General features: G+C 35.0%; 1 long non-coding RNA gene across 1 annotated transcript in view; it reads right to left on the bottom strand.

Annotated features, from left to right (window-relative positions):
- Positions 1-5,338: 5,338 nt before the first annotated feature.
- The window catches only part of LOC138836189 (uncharacterized), a 35,496-nt gene continuing 19,355 nt past the window's right edge, over positions 5,339-21,479 (bottom strand). Inside the window, exon 3 of the long non-coding RNA XR_011374931.1 lies at positions 5,339-5,823. This is a non-coding gene — a long non-coding RNA (uncharacterized lncRNA). The remainder of the gene's footprint in view (positions 5,824-21,479) is intronic.

Below are 21,479 nucleotides of genomic sequence, written 5' to 3'. Positions count from 1 at the left end.
CTGTCTCTCTGTCTCTGTCTCTGTCTCTGTCTCTGTCTCTGTCTCTCTCTCTCTCTCTCTCTCTCTCTCTCTCTCTCTCTCTCTCTCTCACACACACACACACACACACACACACACACACACACACACACACACTGCCCTCTGCCCTCTGCCCTCCAAGGATACTGTCATTAGATTTAAGGCTCACTTGGATAACCCAAAATGATTTCATCCTTAGAACTTATAATTATCTGCTCACTCTTTCCAAACAAAGTCACAAGACAGGTTCCAGGTTGATGTATCTTGAGGGGGTGGTGGGGAGATTGCTCTGCCTTCAACATACTACAGCCACTATCTTTCCCAGCTTAGTTATATCCTAATCATCAGTGAAATCTTACTTCTCCAAAGCATTTCAATGTAGAGACAGAACTCAGTAGTAGAGGATATGCTTTACTATTGGATTCACTGCTCTGGATTTAATCTCTATCACCACATCAAATACATTCAGAAACATGCCATATCATAGTTTTCCAAACTTAGTTTATGTATTAATTACCTAATCATTCTCTTCAAGTCAGTCCATTCTTATGGATTTTTCTTTCATTAGTCACTATGAAATAGATGTGGCAGATATCATATGATTTTGGCTTATAAGGGCACTATTTTTGTGGATTAACAACATAAGATAACATCAGATGTTGAACTGAGCAGCCTTTAGTTTCATTGTAACATGTTTAATTTCTACTCACATACTCTAATCAAGATACACACTCTTATAATACGGTTAGGTATATGGTTTTAATGTATTCATAATAAACATGTCTCACCTATTTGTTTGGTTACTTCATTTACATGAGAATAAGTTGTTGTATATATGTACAAATTATCTAGGAAGGTTACTAGAATGCATTAATCCTTAAGTAGAATCTACTTTTTTGGTGGTGGTGGGGGGGGAGTAGGAAGGAGGGGGTTGGTCATCGGGCTTGAATTCAGGGCCTGGGCGCTGTTCCTCAGCTTTTTCAGCTCAAGGCTAGCACTGTACCACTTTCAACCATAGCTCCACTTCCATTTTCTGGTGGTTAATTGAAGATAAGAGTCTCATGGACTTTCCTGCCTGGGCTGGCTTCAAACTGTGATCCTTAGATCTCAGCCTCCTGAATAGCTAGGATTACAGGTATGAGCCACTGATGCCCAGTTTGCAGTCTGCTTTTTAAAAAGAATAACCTCACAAAATGGCAATATTCCCAAATGATCTGAATCAAAATTACCACCAAAAATGTAGACTTTTGGGGGGATGCATTATTCCATTGCCAGTGATAGAAAGGAGCTTTCTTAATGATTCTTCACAGAAGAAGCTATTCAGTTTACCTCTTTTTTATAGAATAAAATAAAGAACATCTCTTAAGGTTTAAATTCAAACTAACCTTTAACCCTATATTCTGCCATAAAAAAAGTTTTTCAACATAATGTCTTGTACATCTCATTGTTGAATTGTGTCCACTTGTATCCCTATTTAATTTTTTCCCTTCCCCTGTATGATATTTTCACAATAAAAAATAAAAATAAATAAAAAAATAGTCAACAGGCATATTTAATGGCACAAAAACAAGAGAATCAGGAGAAACATCAGAGCCAGACTTAAACATGGCAGAGTTTTTGGAAACATCAGATTATGAATTTGAGATAACTATGATTGACATATGAGACAAAATTAAAGAACAAAATGATTAATGTAAAACTTCTAAAGCTATAGAAGAATGAAAAATGCAATAAACGATTCAAGAGCTGTTGGACTACAGTATACAATTACCTAATCGTAATATACAAAAGAAAAAAAGAGCTGGGCACCGGTGGCTCATGTCATCTTTGCAAAGGATGTTTCTTAGCCTGCCATGCTGAGTGCTTCATGGTTTGCTTGCTGTGAGGGGTTTCATGTCCTGCTTTCCTTACAACTATACACTGGGAACTGGGAAGTCAAAATTTAGAGCTGGATTTTGCCCCTGAAACTATGATCCTTTCTCATGGTAAAATAAGGAAGGAAGGGCCACACAGGTTACTGCAGGCCACGTATCTGGAAGGGTACCTCAGCCAAACAGTGTATGATCCCTTCCATTCTGTGTGTCCAGTCTGTGCAATGATACTTCTTATCAGTAAATAAAGTTTCTGTGGCAAATCAATGACCATAAGTATAAATATAATTTTATTTTAATTTTTTATTTTAATACTTTATTTTTATTTTAATATTTTAATTATTGTTGTAGAAAATCAAATAGTATTCTACCTAGCTATTTCAACTAAGCTATTGCCACCCTATTTATTTTTGTAAGATATAGTCCTCTTTCTGGACAAGCATGTTACTTTTTCTGCTTACCTTACTTGCTCTCTATAAATATAGCTATATAGATGTACATATATGTATATACATATATATTCAATATCTTGTTACTATAGGAATTACTTTTCCCATTAATTTTTTCAGCCATTTGAAGCTACTTATTTATAAGCATATTCTATGTATTTTTTGCAAAAAGACATCACCCATCATAAATGTTAATATGAGTGGATAGTTCCTTATTTCCCTTTAAAAATGGTTCCTCATACCAAAAGCATACCACACCCATAGTCCTAGTTTCATCCAAAAGTCATTTATTATATCTATGTCCTATAGATGTCAGTATACACCATGTATTAAGAAATTGTAAATGTCTTTTCCTTAGAATATTGCTTTTGTTTTTTTCCACGAAAGTACGTTGCATTAAAGGACATCAATTTATAACTCTATGTGGTTCTATATAAATTAGGACTTGGCTGACACTGGAAAAAAATTGCAATGGCACTTAAAAATATAAATGACTTACCAAGCTCTTCATGGCCTAGGTAATATATGCATTACCTCTTATCTTGATAGTGTGCCAGAAGGCCAAATTATGAAATAGAGAAAAATATAGCATGTGAGAAACTATATTTAAAAAGTTATTAATAGTTGGCTTTCAAGTAGGATGTGCCTCTTTTCTTTTTTTTTTTTAATTAAATAAGTTTTTGTTGTTCCTCTTTTCTAAGAAACCAGATTGGACTATTTCACATTAGACTCTGGAGGTAAAGCAGTTGTCACATGATTTTTGTGGTAATTGCCCTTTGGCTTTCTTTCACATAATGCATCCAAGAAAATGACTTTGCATGCAAGTGATGAAAGGTATGTTCATGATCTCATCCAGACACTTTATTCCAGGATTGAGAAACTGAGTATGACAGATGATAAATGACCTGGACAAAGCCACAAAGGACAGTATAGGCACTAGTAAGATTTCCATATTATTAGTGGTTTTATGGGTCCCTTAAAAAAATATCTGCAGATAAGCCTGGTTAAAAAGCTAGAGCAGCTGGGAAAAATATTCCTATCAATCCTACTACCACAATTATATTGACAGAACAAACCGTAGTATCAACCATTTATCAAGTACCTTGAATGATAATTGTGTGTTATCTTGCATAATCACCAAAAGTATATTGTGCCTGTTTATTCTATTTTAAAAATGGACTCATGTGGTAGTTTCATATTATTTTTCCTGTGATAATAAGAAAAGTAAGGACCAATTCAAGACCTAGGTAACAGTAACAAAAACAACAATAATAGTTACTAAATATCAACAATAAGCTAGGCAAAAATCCCATAAATGATATTGCATAATCACATAGAGTTGTTTCTCTGACAATTAGATACTATTATTGTTAATTGACATTGAAAGCAAGAGAGTTAAAGAGACATCTTGTATGTACATTTGTCTAATTTGGAGAAGGGAAGGGGAATAACAAAACACTAAAGGACACAGAACGACCCAATGATACCCACAAGACAGTATATTGGAAATGAACTTTTCAACTTCGCGCAGGGGTTGGGGGACAGGGAGGAATGAGGGAGGTGGGGGAGGAACAGGATAGTGGGAGAACAACATCAGAATGGGTAACAATGCTTGTCAAGAAATGTACTTATTGATTACTCATGTAACTGTACCCCCTTTGCACAGCACCTTTACAATAAAATATAAAAAAAGAAGAATGTACATGTTTACTTAAATTCATATATACATGTATTACACAATTTAACAAAATACAATAGCAAGCTTGGTAAATTATTCTGGACTGAAAAACTGATTAGATAAAAAGAAGTCCAAAAGGTATGGATAGTTTAACCCATAATTCCCTTATTAGTCATACAAATGACATACTTGTGAAATGTAAAAAAAAAAATATCACAAGCAAAAAGTAAAGAATGATTTATCCAAAAATAGCAAACGGAATAGTTTTTTATTGTTGTTGTTGTTGTTGGTTTTGTTTTTTTCATTCTCCAGTGAAGGATAGCAATGTAGGTAGCAAGGAGACCAGCTCACTAAAGGCCAGTTTACCCTCACAATAAATGACTGGGAGCCTGAGGACAAAAGCAAAAGTAGATCAAAAGATTGAAAGTTTACAAAATAATGTCTGACTCCTTGTTTAAAGTCAGCTAACTCAATAACCTAGATTAAATTAATTGTATCAAAAATCACCAAAAGCAAAATGGTAAAATGCCACACAAAACCACTGCTTGGAAAATGCATTGTTTACCTAATTGCTTTGTTATCTTTTTTCTTTTTTTTATTTTATTGTGAAAATACTGTACAGAGGGGTTACAATTACATGGGCAAGATAATGAGTACATTTCTTATCAAGCATTGTAGCCTCCTCCTTTGTTTACCCTTCCCATCCCATCCTCCCCCCCTCCCCCACCCAAACCGCCCCCCCTCCTCCTATTAAAGTTGTAAAGTTCGAAGATATGGAACCAACCCAGATGCCCCTCAGTAGATGAATGGATCAAGAAAATGTGGTATATATACACAATGTAATTCTATGCCTCCATCAGAAAGAATGACATTGCCCCATTTGTTAGGAAATGGAAAAACTTGGGGAAAAAAATGTATTAAATGAAGTAAGCCAGGCCCAAAGAAACATAGGTCCCATGGTTTCCCTTATTTGCAATAACTAGTATATGTCTGAGTCAAGCGGAAAAGGTCAGATAAGTTGATGTTAGGGAAATGAACCCTAAGATTTGTATTCAAATGTTTTTTTTCTTTCAGGTGATTGTTTCTAACACATTTATAAGATTATTTCTCTGTTGCTTTGTATGTCCCTCCCCCACGGTATAACCCTGCTTTCACTGTATTTGATGTTGTTATAATTTGTGGAGGGGAATGGCAAAAACAAATCGTTTAACTAGGGATACAGGTGGACCCATTGCAACAATGAGACGTACAAGTTGTTATGTGGAAATCGCTTTGTTATCTTGAACATATTACATCTTAAAATGAATTTCTTCAGTGCTCTCTTCGCTTCCCTTTATGTTGCTGTGAAATGACACTTGCTGCACATCTTGTGCTTCCTTCACCCTCTTCTGTTTCTCCTTTTCAGTTTTTCCAACAAGTTTAGCACTCTATTCTGAGTCAAAGGCAATGCCACAATCTGGGCCTCCTCATCAGAGGACAAATCAGATGGCTGCTTCTATTTAATTTCTGGAGTTATTTCCCCAAAAATGTTCTTTTCCTTCATCCAAGAAAATTTTTCCCTGCTTCTGATGAAATTCCAGGATTAGAAATCCATTTCTCTGTGTAAATCAATAACCTCTCCAGGCAATCTTTTTCAAAATGAAGATACTCGTGGGAGTGTTCATCATTAAGCTCTTAACACCTCTGTGTGAAGGATTTCATCAGCTTTTTCCCACTGTGAAAGGACAGCTTGACCCTGTAAGTCAGACTTGGCTTGTGGTGGAAGAACACAGGCACCTGGGCTGGGGTGGGCCGGGGAACACATTACCTTTAGAGAGGGAAGAGAGTGAGAGATTGGCATATATCTCAGAAATTTCTGGATGGCCGGGGTAACAGCTTTTCGGCACAATGAGAATATCTTTTCCAATTGAAATATCCCAGAGCTGCTGTATAGAATAGAAAGGGATCAGGAGTGTTTGGTCCAACGTTCCCTGAACAATTGAATCAGTGCAGGTAAACATACCATCAAGAGTTGGTGTGTGTGTGTGTGTGTGTGTGTGTGTGTGTGTGTGTGTGTGTCTATGTATCTGTCTGTCACACACACCTCGGAAAAAAATTAGAGAAATTTAATGTGTGTGTGTGTGTGTGTGTGTGTGTGTGTGTGTGTGTGTGTGTGTGTGTGTCTATGTATCTGTCTGTCACACACACCTCGGAAAAAAATTAGAGAAATTTAATTCCTGAAGCCAAATCTTACCTTAATACAAATAGGAGATACCCCATCCATCTATGCTTTGGCCACATAAATATGGACATATATTTTTAGAAACCAAGGACAGAGAAGGTGCTGCCCAAAGAGTAGATGTTCTTTAGAATACTGACCACCTCTGCAGGGCCCTTAAGGAAATGGCAATGATTGATGATTATTTATTTTTACTGCTAAGTTTATATTCCTTTCCTGCATGCTAAAAAACTAACCTTGCAGCTCATCTTCACAAAACCAAGATAGCCTGCCTAAGTCTACACTTTCTAGGAAGCAACTGATCCATATGTGTTCACTTGTTTTGTTCCAAGGAGACAGAGTATTTACAGGTACACAAACAAAAGAGAACTCTTGCTTGCTTGTGCTCTGCATCACACATGAAAATCAGTATTCTCTCAGTTTCCCAGGACTTGAAACACTGGAATCTGCCAAGAGACTGAATGTCTTGTCTCTTTTTCACTGTGTTCTTGCCTGTTTTTCCTAAGAATTTTCTCAGAAGACCAGAAGACTATATCAGCTGCAGACAAGTGTGTGTTGGTGTGTGTGTGTAGTGTGTAGTTTGTACTCTCTACTGTGTACAATGTGTGTGTAGTGTACATGTATTTTAAAATGATGAAACACAGATAAATATCAGTGAACACCTCTGGGGGAAAAACGCACCAATTCACATTAGTTCAGTGAGAATTTCATTGCATTCAAACATCTTTTATCAAACTCATTCTAGCTAAAATACCTTTAGCCCTTCTTCAGAGTATTACAATCTTTTTCAAGCTATAATCTGATCTTCAAGAGAAACAGTATGTTAACAGCATTTCAGTATAATCTCTGCAGAATCATTGCCAAGGATTTCCTAATAGGTGCTATAGGGCTTGACTTACAGATATACAATATACTACTGAAAAAAAAATCACTTTATTGTTAAAGATTACAGAGCACCTGTAAGCCCAGCTTTTTTATTCTCTTACATGTAGATAAATACTTCCTAGTGAGCAAAATCTTGGTCTAGTTAACTTTGGAGAGAGTGACCAAGTGGCAGTGGGCAAATTAACCACTCTGAGGAATGTAGAGTACAAATAACCTTCTCCTTTCACATTGACAAAACTATAGATTTTATTGAAATGTATTTTACGTAAAATTGCATTTTAATACTATGTTCCAAATCTGTCTCTGTCCTGCTTCTAATTTCGTTTTGAACATCTCCAATTTAAACAATTACTGTAATATTTAAATGGTATTAGACCATAAATAATGCAATAGTTCCAATCCAAGTTCAAACAAATATTACTTAATTCTAAGCTTGAGACAGTTAAAATATTCAAGATTAAAGTGACTCTTGATTTCATCCTAGAGAAACACTGAGCAGAGATGATTTTAGGTCCATTTATTCTTTTTTAAATCTTTATCTGAATGTGTCTACCTAGATACCAAATTAAAATCACATGAACCACTTTTTCTGGAAATTTATATAAAAATCACTCAGAAAGAAAAAGGACATTACTAGATAGTTTACCATATGTTTCTCAACTATCTGATGTTGGCAAGGCAGGAAAGATGCAATGCTATTTTTTTTCCCACTTTATAGCTGAAAACAAAAGTGAAGTTGGAGGAAATGGCAGGACAGACTCAAAGACATGAAGCTTGTGTCTGAGAGTTCTGGGCTCTAATGCTGGCATATGTCTCCAGAGCTCCTATTGAGTATTTAAATGCCGTGCTATTTAAAACCATGCGTATATTCTGAAGAAGAATGTCCCAAGCTGAGCTACAACAGTGTCAGGCTTGTGTCCCTCCTGGAAGACTACTTTAAAGATATTTTATTCTATATAATGTAGAAAATAGAGCAGCCTGGAATTCGGGTGTTTTTGAGCAGTTCCACAGTGCTGCCTTGACCTTTCAGTGAACTTGAGACTGGGCAGCAGGTTGGGGAGCCCCAGCATGGTCAGGTGACCACATTGACATCTGCAGTTCTGGAGTGGTCATCTGGCCAGTGATGACCTTTCAGAACATGATCCAGTGAAATCTAAACCCTGAGAGTGGCTGGCAGGCAAAATCTGCTCCTCGATGTCAGTTTCACTGCTGAGTCGCTTAATTGTCCACTACAATTTATAAAGGGACCATTAGGCTCAGGTCATGAACTTCCCATTTAGCATAAATGGATTATCAAACCGTATTCGATTGGAAATGCTTTGTCTCAACGATATTTCCTCCATAGTTATAAGTACAAACACTTCACTTACTTAAAGTTTAAAAGAAGGGAACCCCTTGATAAGACTGACTTACAGACTATCACTTGCTGTCAAAGATGCTTCATCAGCAGAGCTTGATATAAAATTCCTATCCCACAACCACATGTTAAAGATAAGCATCTCAATCCATTTCAAGATATTACTACAGACTTGAACATTTTTATTCCTTGGCAGTGTTTTAAAGGTAAGGCTCAAGTTACTTTTCTTTATTGTTGTTTTCTTAAGTTTCTTTTCTGGGCTATTTACTAGGAAGACAATGGTAAATGTAACTCTCTTCACAATGTGCTTAGAACTGAGGTGGTGTGAAAGATATATAAACTATAATCATAAGACAAACTTGGAGAAAGATCACTTATGTATATGGCCACATAGAATAGGTACTAAAGAGTAGGTACTTTGATACTTTCTAGAGACAAAGCTAAGGAGAGCTTGGATCACGTATTGAAGTCAATGATCAAAACCCAGGAGGAGGGCTGGGAAGGTGGCTCAGTGGTAGAGTGATTGCTTTGCATGCATTAGGCCCTGGGTTTGATTCCTCAGCACCACATAAGCAGAAAAAGCGGGAAGTGGCCCTGTGGCTCAAATAGTAGAGCATTCGCCTTGAGCTGAATTGCGGAGGGACAGTGCCCAGGCCCAGAATTGAGACCCCCACGACCGACAAAAAATAAGTAAATTCATAAATCAGGAAGAAATGAAAAGAAATCACAACTGGATATCAAGAATAAGGATGTTACTGATATATGTATTGGAATGGGCTTCGTGTAAGCAACAATTAAAGCCAGGGAAAGTTGTGACCAAAAGAGACTCAATGAGAGATTGTAGGGGACAGATTTAATTTAAGATACTTAGAAGAAATTCTACATCTTAAAATAATATGGAGAGGGAGAGGTAAGTGATTATAGGGGAAAAACAAAGGAGGGGATAACAATGTTCAACAGGAAATGTACACATTACCTTACTCATGTAACATGTAACTGTAATCCCTCAGTACAGTATCTTTACAATAAAAAATATATATAAATATGGAAATTCTGGCAACACATTACATTTGCCATTAAAGTACAGAAATGTGTGTAATATGTAATCATGGTACTCGAATACAACAGTAACATTTACCAAGCACGAGATAAACTGGAAAATCCATTGTTCTTGATTAAAAATGAAATACCCTAAGTCTACCATCTTATTTAATGCTGATTTTCATTGTATCTAAATCTGTCTTATTGAAGCTTAACTAAGTTGCCATAAATATAAAATAAAGGCAGGAAATGTGAAAGTTACCACCTTTTTACATGAGCTATCTGCATATAAAATATCTGGTTTTCTTGAATAAAACAACTGAGTAAATTTAAGATGTATTATTGTTCTAAATGCCCCATACCTGTCTATAAAATGAAGACTACTGGAAATGAAAGCCCTCATAGTAATAGCCAGCAATTATTTAATTATGGAACAGTCCATATGGTCTATATATCCACATATAATGTGTTCTTTAAAAACATGTACCTCATAACTCCAAAGTAATTCTCTAAAGAGGTGATTAGTCTGTTGTGTCACAGGGTATTATGTTATTAATAATACACAGATGAAAGAAAATTGTCCAGTTAATGTGGTTAGCTAGAAACACAAATTGAGAGGCAAGATTCATTGGTTCTATTTTGAGCTCCATCATTGATAGTGAGGTTTCAGAAAGCACAGATTCTTCAAAATAATATTGATCTTTCAAAAGGATACAGGATTTTAAAACTAGACAATTTTAAATTTCTTTGAAATCTTCTGAAGCAACAGTATTAATTCTTTTTTTTTTAATTAGCAAAGTATTATACAGATTCTTAAAGTAAGTGTCAGGCCTGGCCTGTTAGAAAAAAAAGGCTTTGAAATATTTTACATTTAAATAGAAGCATTAAAAAATAAATTTACTAAATGAGCCATGAATTAGTCTTCAGCCATGATCTCATTTACAAAAGAACTAGGATCTAAAGTAGATACTCCACAGTTCTCTTAAAAGCGGAAAAACTACTATAAAGCAATTATGTTTTTTTAATACATGCACACATCACAGTTGAACTTGGTAAAAATATCAAATTAATGTTATTTCAATTTTGAAATAAGTTATGCTATCAGATAACATATGTATTTTTAAAATTCATCTGGAAATAGGGTGTGCAGTACTTGAACGACAGACCAATTTCCTATTGAATCTTCCAATTAGAGTCTTGTAGGAGCAGGCTGCAGCCTGGGAGTTTTTATTTTACTTCTGTTTCTCTGTTGGAGTTCTTTTCAAGCCGTCAGAGCCTGGGAAGACCCAAGCCTTTTTCTTTTCTTTTCTTTTTTTTTTTAATACCTTTCATTTTCCTACATGAAGTCAAGTTTTGAAAATTTTTAACATGGTAAAACTCCATGGGACATGACACGATTCAGTTAACGATTTGCCTGTTTAATGATCCACAACTTAATACCAACAAGAGATTAAGATAGAAAGATGGATATTATTAGGGAAAAAGTTATCTTGTAAGGTACTAGAAGAGACAAAGAATACCATCGTTCTCTTAAGATTGGTGTCATTGAGTTTCCTCGGTTTCTTTTTAAAAGATTCCAGGGATTGTGATGAAGAGAAATCATATCTACATATAGGCACACATAATTATGTATATCTTATTTTTATATGTGAACTAAATATATTGTATGTATGTGTATAAGGTATTTACCTCTGCTGAATTTATGTTGTTTGCTCCCACTTATTTTTTTATATTTTGTGAGCAACTAAGTTAGAATTTTAGCTTATACAATTTGGCAATAATAAGCTATTTTCAAAACTACCCCTACTGATGGAAGAATTGATAATAGTCTTATATAACAGATAACATTCAGAACAAGTCCTGACCCCTTTTAAAGCCCTCTTTGTCCTATTGTCTGTCTTGCTCTCTTGTATTGTACTCTATATTCCCATTTCCCATACTATTTTCTCTCAAACCTAAACATTTAAGGATATTGGGACATAGTAAGAAAGTTTAACTACAAATGGAAAAGGAAAAGGAAAACACTGATCTAGGACTATAACTGTATCCATGTTAAGGCTATTGATAACAAAGTGAATGTGACCAGTCTCCATCTATGTGGAGTCACAGAGAACACTATTCAATTCTGTAGGGAATTCATTTAATACTGATTGTATGACAAGCATCGATAAGGTAGGTATGCAGACAGACAGACAGACAGACAGACACAGACAGACAGACAGACAGACAGACAGACAGACAGACAGATAGACAGACAGACAGATAGAGATAGATAGATAGATAGATAGATAGATAGATAGATAGATAGATAGATAGATAGATAGATAGATAGATAGATAGATAGATAATAAAATTATTTTGGTAGTACTGTACTAGGGTTTGAGCTCACTAGAGAGGTACCTACTGTTGGAGCTATACCTCAAGCAAAACCTTTTGCTCTGGTTTGTTTTGAGAAACAGTCTTACTTTTACTCTCTGGCAAACTGGTCTGTGATCTTTTTTGACACAGGTACCATAGCTGAGACAACAGATGTACCAACATTTTTTTCCTGTTGATATAGGATCTTACAAAATGTTTTTGCACAGGGATGGCCTGGCATCGTGATCCTCTCAATCTCAGACTCCTGTGTAGGTGAAATAGCTGGCACATACCATTGGACCTAGAAATTGGTTGAAAATGACCTTGGTTGAAAATCTCAAAAATGACCATGATTATGGTTGTTCCAATCCGGGTTCCCAAGATGCTAAGATAAGAAGCATGAGACATTGGAATTGGTATTCAATATATCTTAAACATGGGAATGCATTACCTTCTAATAAAAATGAAGCTCACAGATGGTTGTTGAATGAATTATAAATGATTGAATGAATCAGAAGATTCAAAGCTTGTTACACTGACATATTAAATAAGCTTATGCTTGCCACTGAACTCTGACTTTTTACTTCCTTAAAATGTAATAAAAGAAGTTTTAAATGAAATATGCAATTTATTTAACATATTAACCTTTTTGAATTGTTTTCATTACTATAGTTTATTTTTTATTTTTAGAATTCAAGCTATCCTGGAGTGGAGTTGATCTGTTGCATTTGTTTTTATTCTTTCTCTAATATCTCATAAAGGCCATGACCACAGCTAAAGCTCAATAACTCATCAGCCTTAATAAATTTTAGTAAAATGTCATATAAGTGATGCTTATTATAGGACATAAAAGTTAGATATCTTTTATCTTCATTCAAATTAATTGAGTCATATCATTTTACAATGATACCAGTCCTAGTGATATGACATATATTTCCAATAGTAGCTTTTGGATGTGTTCCAGGTTACAATAAATCCCCAAGTTCTTTTTGATGACCAATTCAAATAGGCAGAGAAAATTGATAATACTTTAATGTGCCCAAACTTTCTACTACTGTTCTGATATTCAGTTCTTGTAATATTGTTTTATTTTCCTTCTTTTTTATCCTCAAGGTCCCCCTGAGCTATTTTCATGTCAGCTTGAGAAAATTTCCATCCCTCATTATCACAGAAACAACTAGCAAAACACAAAATCCTGTATCTAATTGGTGACCAGACTACCTTGGCCAGTTATTAAATCTCTTTTCTATCATAAGACTTACTGTTGTTTTATTAAAAGTTTCTAGATTTCTGTTTCTTTTGTTTTTACCACTTTTCTGAAGCGTCTTTTGATATGCTGTCAAAGATGTCAGATTTTGGAGAACACTACATAGCAACACCATATTTTACTTCTTTATTTGGAAAACAAATTTATTTCCATGCTTTAAGCTTTGCATACAGTATTTTTGTCTATTTTAACTAACAAAGAATATCTTTCAAAAATGATTGAACAATGAGTTATCAACATTTGAATTTATATCTAAAAGTTAATTGTGTATCATTTTTATTAATGAAAATTATTATTAGAAGCATGTTTTCTCTCCATCTACTTATATTAAAACCTGTAACACATACTATGTCAAGTTGAATAATTTTTATCCTAATAATAGTTGAATAGATAGAAAGATGTCAAATGTACCTAAAAAGAATGTTGCAATATTTAGGGAGTAAAACTTCACAATGATTTGAAGAAGAGAAAATGTTTCCACAATTTTCTTAAAGAATTTGGAAAGATAAACAGCAGAAAGGCTGGCAAAACCATTCTCCAGATGATGCACTATACATTAACCTATCTGGCTGAAAGTTTTTGTGATGGTAAATCTTGTCAGCTTTGTTGGGTTGAAAACTCCTGGGAGATTATGAAAGCACATCCCAGATTGTGTCTGTGTTACATTTCCAGAGCCACTTGACCAAGTGGGATGATTCTCTAAATGTAAATGGCTTCAACCCATAGGCTGGGGACAGAAAGAATAAAAGAGGGAAAAAAGACATCTGAGTGTAGGGTTCTTTCTCTCCCTGCTGACCATCACATGGTGAACATAATAGAACAAAATTTCTGAAATCCTGAGTCAGAATAAATCCTTCCTCCTTTAAATTGTGTCAGGTATTTGTCACAGTAATGAGAAAGGTGACTAGCAAAACATTAGAGTGAAAATATATAGTGGGTGCTGAAAAACAGAACTATCATTTAGAAAGCCCAGGTAAGAACTGGCTCTAATATTAGAGAACAAACGTGAAACCCACTCATGTGTTTCATTTAGTTTGTGATGAATTAGATCAACTTCTACAAATTGAAGCTTTTATGCAAGAATCCTATTTTATTGTTTTACAAAGCACAGGGCAGCCCAAGAAAGTTTCTCTCTCTGGCAACAACCACCACAGCTAATTAAAGTCTGCCTTGTCTTGCATAGAGACATAGAGAACACTTCAGAGTTCTCCTTGATTCTTGTTTGACCAATTTCTTCATTTAAGTTACTTTTGTAGGCACTGTAGACATATGCATATCCTGACATGCATATCCTGGTTTAAAAGTCTTTATCTTTCATAAACTAGAAGATGCCATTATTCTATCTGAATCTATTCAGTCTCTGGGTTGGCATAGTAAGTACTACCAAGCCAAGTTAACTACCATTATTACCAGGGAAGCTTGTTAAAATATGGATTCCAGTCTTCTCTCTTCAATAGCTTCACTGAATGTAGGGATTGGGCACACAGAGACATATATGTAATAAATGTCCTGATGATCCTAATGAATGTGGTCTCTAACAGGCTTCAGGAAGTGTTGAATGTGGTTAGAGCAGCAGGTAGGTTTAGTCAGTTCTCAAGTGTGACCAATTAAGCTTAAGCCTTTGCTAATTTATTCACAATTGTAATAACTTTGTCTCCTTGACAGAGGTCCTGGGAATATTGAGTTATCTAGGTGGGTGCTCTAGTAATGGATGTTATTTGAATAGTGAATATAAATTTAAAGAAGCTTTAATGTCATTTAAAAATACTTACTCTCTATGAACCAAAAGCCAAATATCAGAAGAGAGCTATGTTTTGTGACTAACCATCACTGTCTGTTAAGTTTATATTATTAAGAATTTTCAAGATGGTGGATGGCTAGCCTAAATGTTTTAGATGAGAAAATTGAGGCACAGTGAATTCAATGAAGGTCAACATGAAGTTCTGATAAGGTTAATATGGAACAATAATCTTTAGGCCTTTTGATTTTTTTCCACTTCAGTGATTCACAGCAACTACTAAGGATAGATTAGGATATATACATTCTAAAAGATCATGATTGGTTAAGGTTGTTTGAGTTTACAGTTAAGGCATAACAGATTACAGGTGATTAAACTGCGTTCTCCTTCTTTTAGGCAAAAGAATAATTTGCATCTACAATTTTATATTATTAAACAAAGCCTACCCACTTAGTAAGTTTATCAATAAAGAATGAGGAAAATACCTTAAGAACTTATGGCTGATTTACAAAAACAAAGGCAATTGTCAATAACTAAAATAGAAACAGGTGTTTAGAAGACAAAAATTGGTGGATTGATGTAATATTCCCTGTAAGCCACTAGATGTCAGCTGTTGGCTTGTATCACATAAAGGTATGATTATTTTCTATTTTAGCTTCAGTCAGTATTAGTGATTTTGTATTCATAATCATTGTGAATACTTTGAAAATCATTTTCATATGATAGAATATATCTCTGTTATTGCTTCCCATAACTATTGCCATATGAGAAGAAAAATGAAATTGAGCAATAAGAAAAATTATTCTCATCCTACAAGTAGGATACAAGATGAAATCATTTGAGAAAGGTAAATGCTAGTGAACATCTAATCAACCCCCCAAAATTAGCAGTTCTAAAGATTGTGCCATGAATTGTATTTCTAATGTTGTAAATTAGTATACAATTATTAATGCATCTGAATTTAACACAACTAAAATTTATAGTCACTGAGTATGCCTGACAAGAGTGTACTAAATGTTAGAAGAAATATATGAAGAAGCACACAAAAATTTTTGTCAAGAAATTTGAGTTCTACTGTATTGGTAAAAGTAAATTATCTTAAAATTGAAATAAAAACTATGAAAATGAAATAAAATAAGTATGTGACATTCAAGTTGGGGATTTAAATTGAGAGTGTTTTAGGAGAATTGGGAGAAAGGAAAGATGGCACAGAAAACATACAGCATTACTACATTCAGATAATATTTTCAAGATAATTTCAGAGTACTGCAGTTCTTAAAGCAATAAATCCATAAGCTACAAACCAATTTGTACTAGGATTCAAATGTACATACAAAGCTGATTGGCATGAGATCTTAGAACAATGGTGAAATGCCCTCTTTCTGAAACTTTTCTCTCCATCTGTCCTTCCACAGTGCTTAAAATACTCACTCTCCAACCTGCTAAAGATTTGGTCCCCTTAATTAAGGTATTCCATTTCTAGGATAGCATTCATCCATGAAACAAACATTGATTGCCTATTATGTGTCAGGATTCTGCAGGTTCTTGGGTCACAAAGACAAATGAAATGAGATACCTGTGTCCAAGGACCTCATAGTTTTACAATGGAGATAGACATGTAAATAAATATTTTCTACCCAACAGAAAACACTAATTTAATAACTGAAGGGAGAATTTTCCTTCAGTTAATATTCTGTAAGGGAAGCTTCCTTCAGAATAAGAGACTCATACGAATCTATTAAAGTAACCCATTAATTTATTATTGAAGTAAACGAAGAAGTATGATTATTCATCTCAGTTTTGCTGACAGTTTTTACTTATTTCCCACTCTCACATTTAAAAACCTACTAGACTTAATAATGATTTTATTTTATAAGATAAAGTATAGAAATAAATCTTTAGTGATGATATATGTGTGTCAACAGTAACCAAGATTAGTAAGACACAAAGAATCAAGGAGTAAGATGAAGCTACAGTGTCAGAATAGTCAAAGAAATGAGAAAAATATGAGATTTTTCATGCTAAGAAAGCCAAGAGAAGTGGAATGACGTAGATTTTTTTTTTTTTGGTCAATTGTGGGGCTTGAACTCTGGGCTTGAGCACTGTCCCTCAGCTCTTCAACTCAAGGCTAGCACTCTACCACTTGAGCTACAACGCCACTTCCAGTTTTCTGGTGGTTTATTGGAGATAAGAGTTTCACGGACTTTCTTGCCGGGCTGGCTTTGAACCACGACCCTCAGATCTCAGCCTCCTGAGTAGCTAGGATTACAGGTGTGAGCCACCGGTTCCCGGCTGTAGATACTTTTATCAGACTTAGTAAAAATATTTGTGTGTTTATTACATGGCACATGAAGGAAAAAGGAAGTAATTGAACATAGTTTTCAAGCTAATATTTATCCAGTGTCTATAATCATGTGATAAGAAATAAACCCTTTAACATTATAAAAACATGCAGTGACTACTATACCAATAGCCATTAAGAACATTCACTGAGGGACTGGGAAGATGGCTCAATGGTCAAGTGCTTGCCTTGCATGTATGAGGCCCCAGGTTCAAGTCCTCAGCACCACATTAAAAAAAAAAGCTGGAAGTGGTGATGTGACTCAGATGGTAGAGTGCTAGCCTTGAGCTGAGGAACTGAGGGACAGTGCGCAGGCCCAGAGTTTAGGCCTCGCAACTGACAAAAAAAGAAAAGAAAAATGACCACTGACCACTGAATATAGTTTTTCCAAATTCTGGATATTTTATGAGTCCCCTGTTTAGTTTTCTAATGTTGAGTAGGGTGATATAACTAGTTATGCCTAAGAACTTATTTGTAGACCAAGATTTTGTAGAGCAACATATATATAACCCGTTGTGGGTAATCACTAAACTCTCTAAACTCTCTTTTAATTCTGTGTCACAACCAGAAATCTGCCACAAAGTAGTTCTGCCAAATCAGGAGACAGAAGTAAAATAATATGGAACAGAGTCATAACTGAGCCTTGATAATCTAACATAATTAAAAAGTATCTTTTGTGTTTTGAGGCTTTTCTAATTTCAAAGTGATAGGGTAATAAATTAATATAATTTAACCTTATACATATATTCATTTTCCATCCTTTTTTATTGTGAGAATACTGTACAGAGGAGGGATTACCATCATATGAGTAAGGTAATGAGTACATTTCTTTCTTTTTATTATTGTGAAAATATTGTACAGAGGGGTTACAATTACATAGGCAAGATAATGAGTACATTTCTTATCAAACATTGTAGCCTCCTCCTTTGTTTCCCCTTCCTATCCCTTTCCATCCTCCTCCCACCAAAGTTGTAAAGTTCGTTTTCAACATCACGACTTGTACATCTCATTGTTGCAATGGGTACACCTGTATCCCTATTTATATGAGTACATTTCTTATCAAGCATTGTCTCCTCCTTTGTTTTTTGCCTACCATCCCTTCCCTCCCATCTCCACAACTTCACTCCTCCACCCTTGCCCCCCCACGCTCCAACCCCTCACCCCTGCCTTAAACGTTCATTTCGACATAGTGTCTTGTACATCTCATTGTTACCAGGTTTGATTTGGGAGTTAAATGATTCAGAAAATCTTTCAGAGAACACTATTTGGGAAAAAAAATTCTGTATATGAGGATGCCCATAAAGAGCAAGGAGTAAATATCTTGGCAAATACAAATTACTATCCAACTGCTCAAACTGGCTCCATCCCAATTGTCTCCTAACAGATAAGATCCACTCAAAAGCATAAAGATTCTCACAGATACTTTTAATTATTCCATTTACAATTGGATCTATTTTTTCCTGCCTACATGACATGTCTCTGTTTATGACATGTCTCTCTTTAGATGTTAATTATTTGCCAGTTACAATGAGGTTTTGAGAGTTTGGAAAATCTCAACACAGTGGAATTAAAGTTATAGTCAGAAACACCTTGGTGACATTGGAGAGATTTTGCTCTGAGATGACATGAAATTGACAGGAGGTGAATCTCAAGCTCTTTGTCCAGCCAGACGTGGAGATTTGGGAGGTTGGTACCTGCTTTTATTTATTCATATGAAGGGCTGTGGAATACAGATGCCAATGCTGGCTGTGAGTTAAAGAGAAGAGAGGATAAGAGCTTAGGCTTAACCTACAGGGGACCTGCAGAATAAAGAGCCAGAACTCCAACTGCAGAGGAGAGAAGAAAGGGGAGGAAGAAAAAAGACTAAGAGATATCTAGCTTAATGAACCTTTTCCTGAAGTCAATGGAAATGGGTAAGTGGAGCAAGACCATGCCCAAAAAAAGCAGGGATGATGTAGGTTAGTCATGGTGTCACCAAATTTGTCAGTAGTTCCAAAACCAGCAAAAAAAATCTGTAGCATGAAACACTCATGATGAGCTATACACCATCATTATTAGCAAGCTGAAATATGCTAACACACATAAACTTATTTTTGATGCTCAGAGAAATATGAACATCTATTTTATTATATTTGGAGGTGTTAGTCTAATTTTATGTAAAGGAGAAATGACTATGTATACAAAAGCTGAAAATGATTAAAAGTTTATGAAAGAGTCCATAATAAAACCACAGGCTAATTGGAACCCTTCATTCCTCAAAAGTGCTGGGGAATCAAATTACATTAAACACTGAGCTTGGAACTGAAGGAGACCCCAGGAATGACAGCACAAAGCTCTCATATATACTATAAGGAAGAAGTCAATGAGAGTATTTACTAGATGCCAGCTAGAACAACATCACTTCCTGCAACAAATTTGATTATTGAGGTTTGCCAACACACTATAGCAATTTTAATTAGAGGAAATATATCCTCATGTCATATTTTATTGATGACAAAATGCTGCTATTTCTCCTTCTGATTAGGACATTATTACTGAATAAATTATCTTTAAGTTACATTTCTGTAGTGAACAAGATTCTTTTTCTCCCCTGAACTTATAAAGCATGACTCAGTGTGGAAATAAAATACACTTTTGTTCTTTTTCTTTGTTCTTTTTTCTTAAACAAATTTTAATCTCCTTTTCTGAATATATTTCTCTAAATCTCTATATCTTCAACTCATTAAGTGGGTTAAGAATAACATATTTTGTCCCATAAAACTAGAATTAAAATGGTGAAACAAAGACAAAGAATGACCCAATGCAACAAGGATCCTCATAAGACACTATGTTGTAAATGAACTTTACAACTGTGGGGGTGGGGAGGAGGTGGCAGGGAGAGATAATGGGAGAAAAATGAAGGATTGGGTAACAATGTTCAACAAGAAATGTACTCATTACCTTACTTATGTAACTGTATCCCTTCTATACAGTACCTTTACCACAAAATAAAATGTAACTTAAAAAAGTTCTTGAAACTTCCTAGTATCAAGCAAGTAAATTTCAAGTACATCCAATGTTGCTTTTCCTCCTTCCTTTCTTCCTTCCTTCCTTCCTGCCTGCCTGCCTTCCTGCCTTCTTTTCTCCCTTCATTCTTCTCTTTGTGCTTGTACTGGGACTTGAACTAAATGTTGACCCTTAATTTTTTTTTGGATTAAGACTAGTACTCTACCTCTTGAGCCACATCTCTACTTCTGGCTTTTTGGTGGTTAATTGGAGAGAAAGACCTGTGGCCTTCCTGCCCAGGCTGGCTTTTAATCATGATCCTCAGATTTCAGCCTCATGAGTAGCTATGATTACATGCATTTCTAAAGCTACATTATTAATGCTATGTGAATTTTTCTGGAGGATAGGACAAAAGAAACAACTCTGGTTATGTAAGTCATAACAATTCAAATTTAGCATAATAAATATATTAGCAATTTATCAGAATAATCAATTCGACCCTCTCCACTGAAGCATTTTCCCCTCTTTTCCTGCTTGATCTTACTTCGTTCACTCATTTTTATGAAGCAAATTCTAGAGAGCCACACTCTCTTTCCAAATGGTGTAACTGTGTTTGGCATTTCTTGTTACACTCTCATGCTCTGCTCCCTTCCTAACTGATCTTCCCACAAGGTCACTGAAGCATATACACAAGGCATGGAGCCAGTACTAATTGAGTAGGGAAATAAATGAAAAGTACTTTGCACTATTTTTCTTACTAGAGAAAAAAAGACTAATGGCTTATCACACTAACTAGATTATATTCTGCCATGAAGATATTATTCATGAAGTATAGCAACTTGGGAGGAAGAGACAAAATGGAATATTGAAAAATCCATGGGCATGCAGTCATTTTTTAAAAAAATAAAGTGTAAACCTAGGTTTAGTGTTATAAACTCTCAAACAACTCATCAAACCTTTCTGAGCCTCAGCTTTTTCTTTTGGGTAAAACAGTAGCCAAATAATCTATCTTAACCAGGTTTTCATAGGCATTAGAAATATTAGATGCAAAGCACCTGAACCTTGGTTTTAGAAACTATGAAAATAATAGTGGCTATTCAATCATTATTTGTATTAGCAAATAATTAACACTGATACATTTATCAGCCTTTCTATTTTCTAATTTCATCATTTCAGTGGTATTAAGATATTACAATGATAGCCGAAATGAACAAATAAAACCATTCATTTCCCTAAAATATCAGAATTCTGTTAGCTTCCAAGTTAAAAAAAA

Source organism: Dipodomys merriami, unplaced genomic scaffold (assembly GCF_024711535.1).
Source record: "Dipodomys merriami isolate MVZ:Mamm:240054 unplaced genomic scaffold, mDipMer1.0.p SCAF_1, whole genome shotgun sequence".
Lineage (NCBI taxonomy): Eukaryota > Metazoa > Chordata > Mammalia > Rodentia > Heteromyidae > Dipodomys > Dipodomys merriami.
Note: the sequence above shows the minus strand (reverse complement) of the source record. Positions and strands in the feature narration are given on the sequence as shown.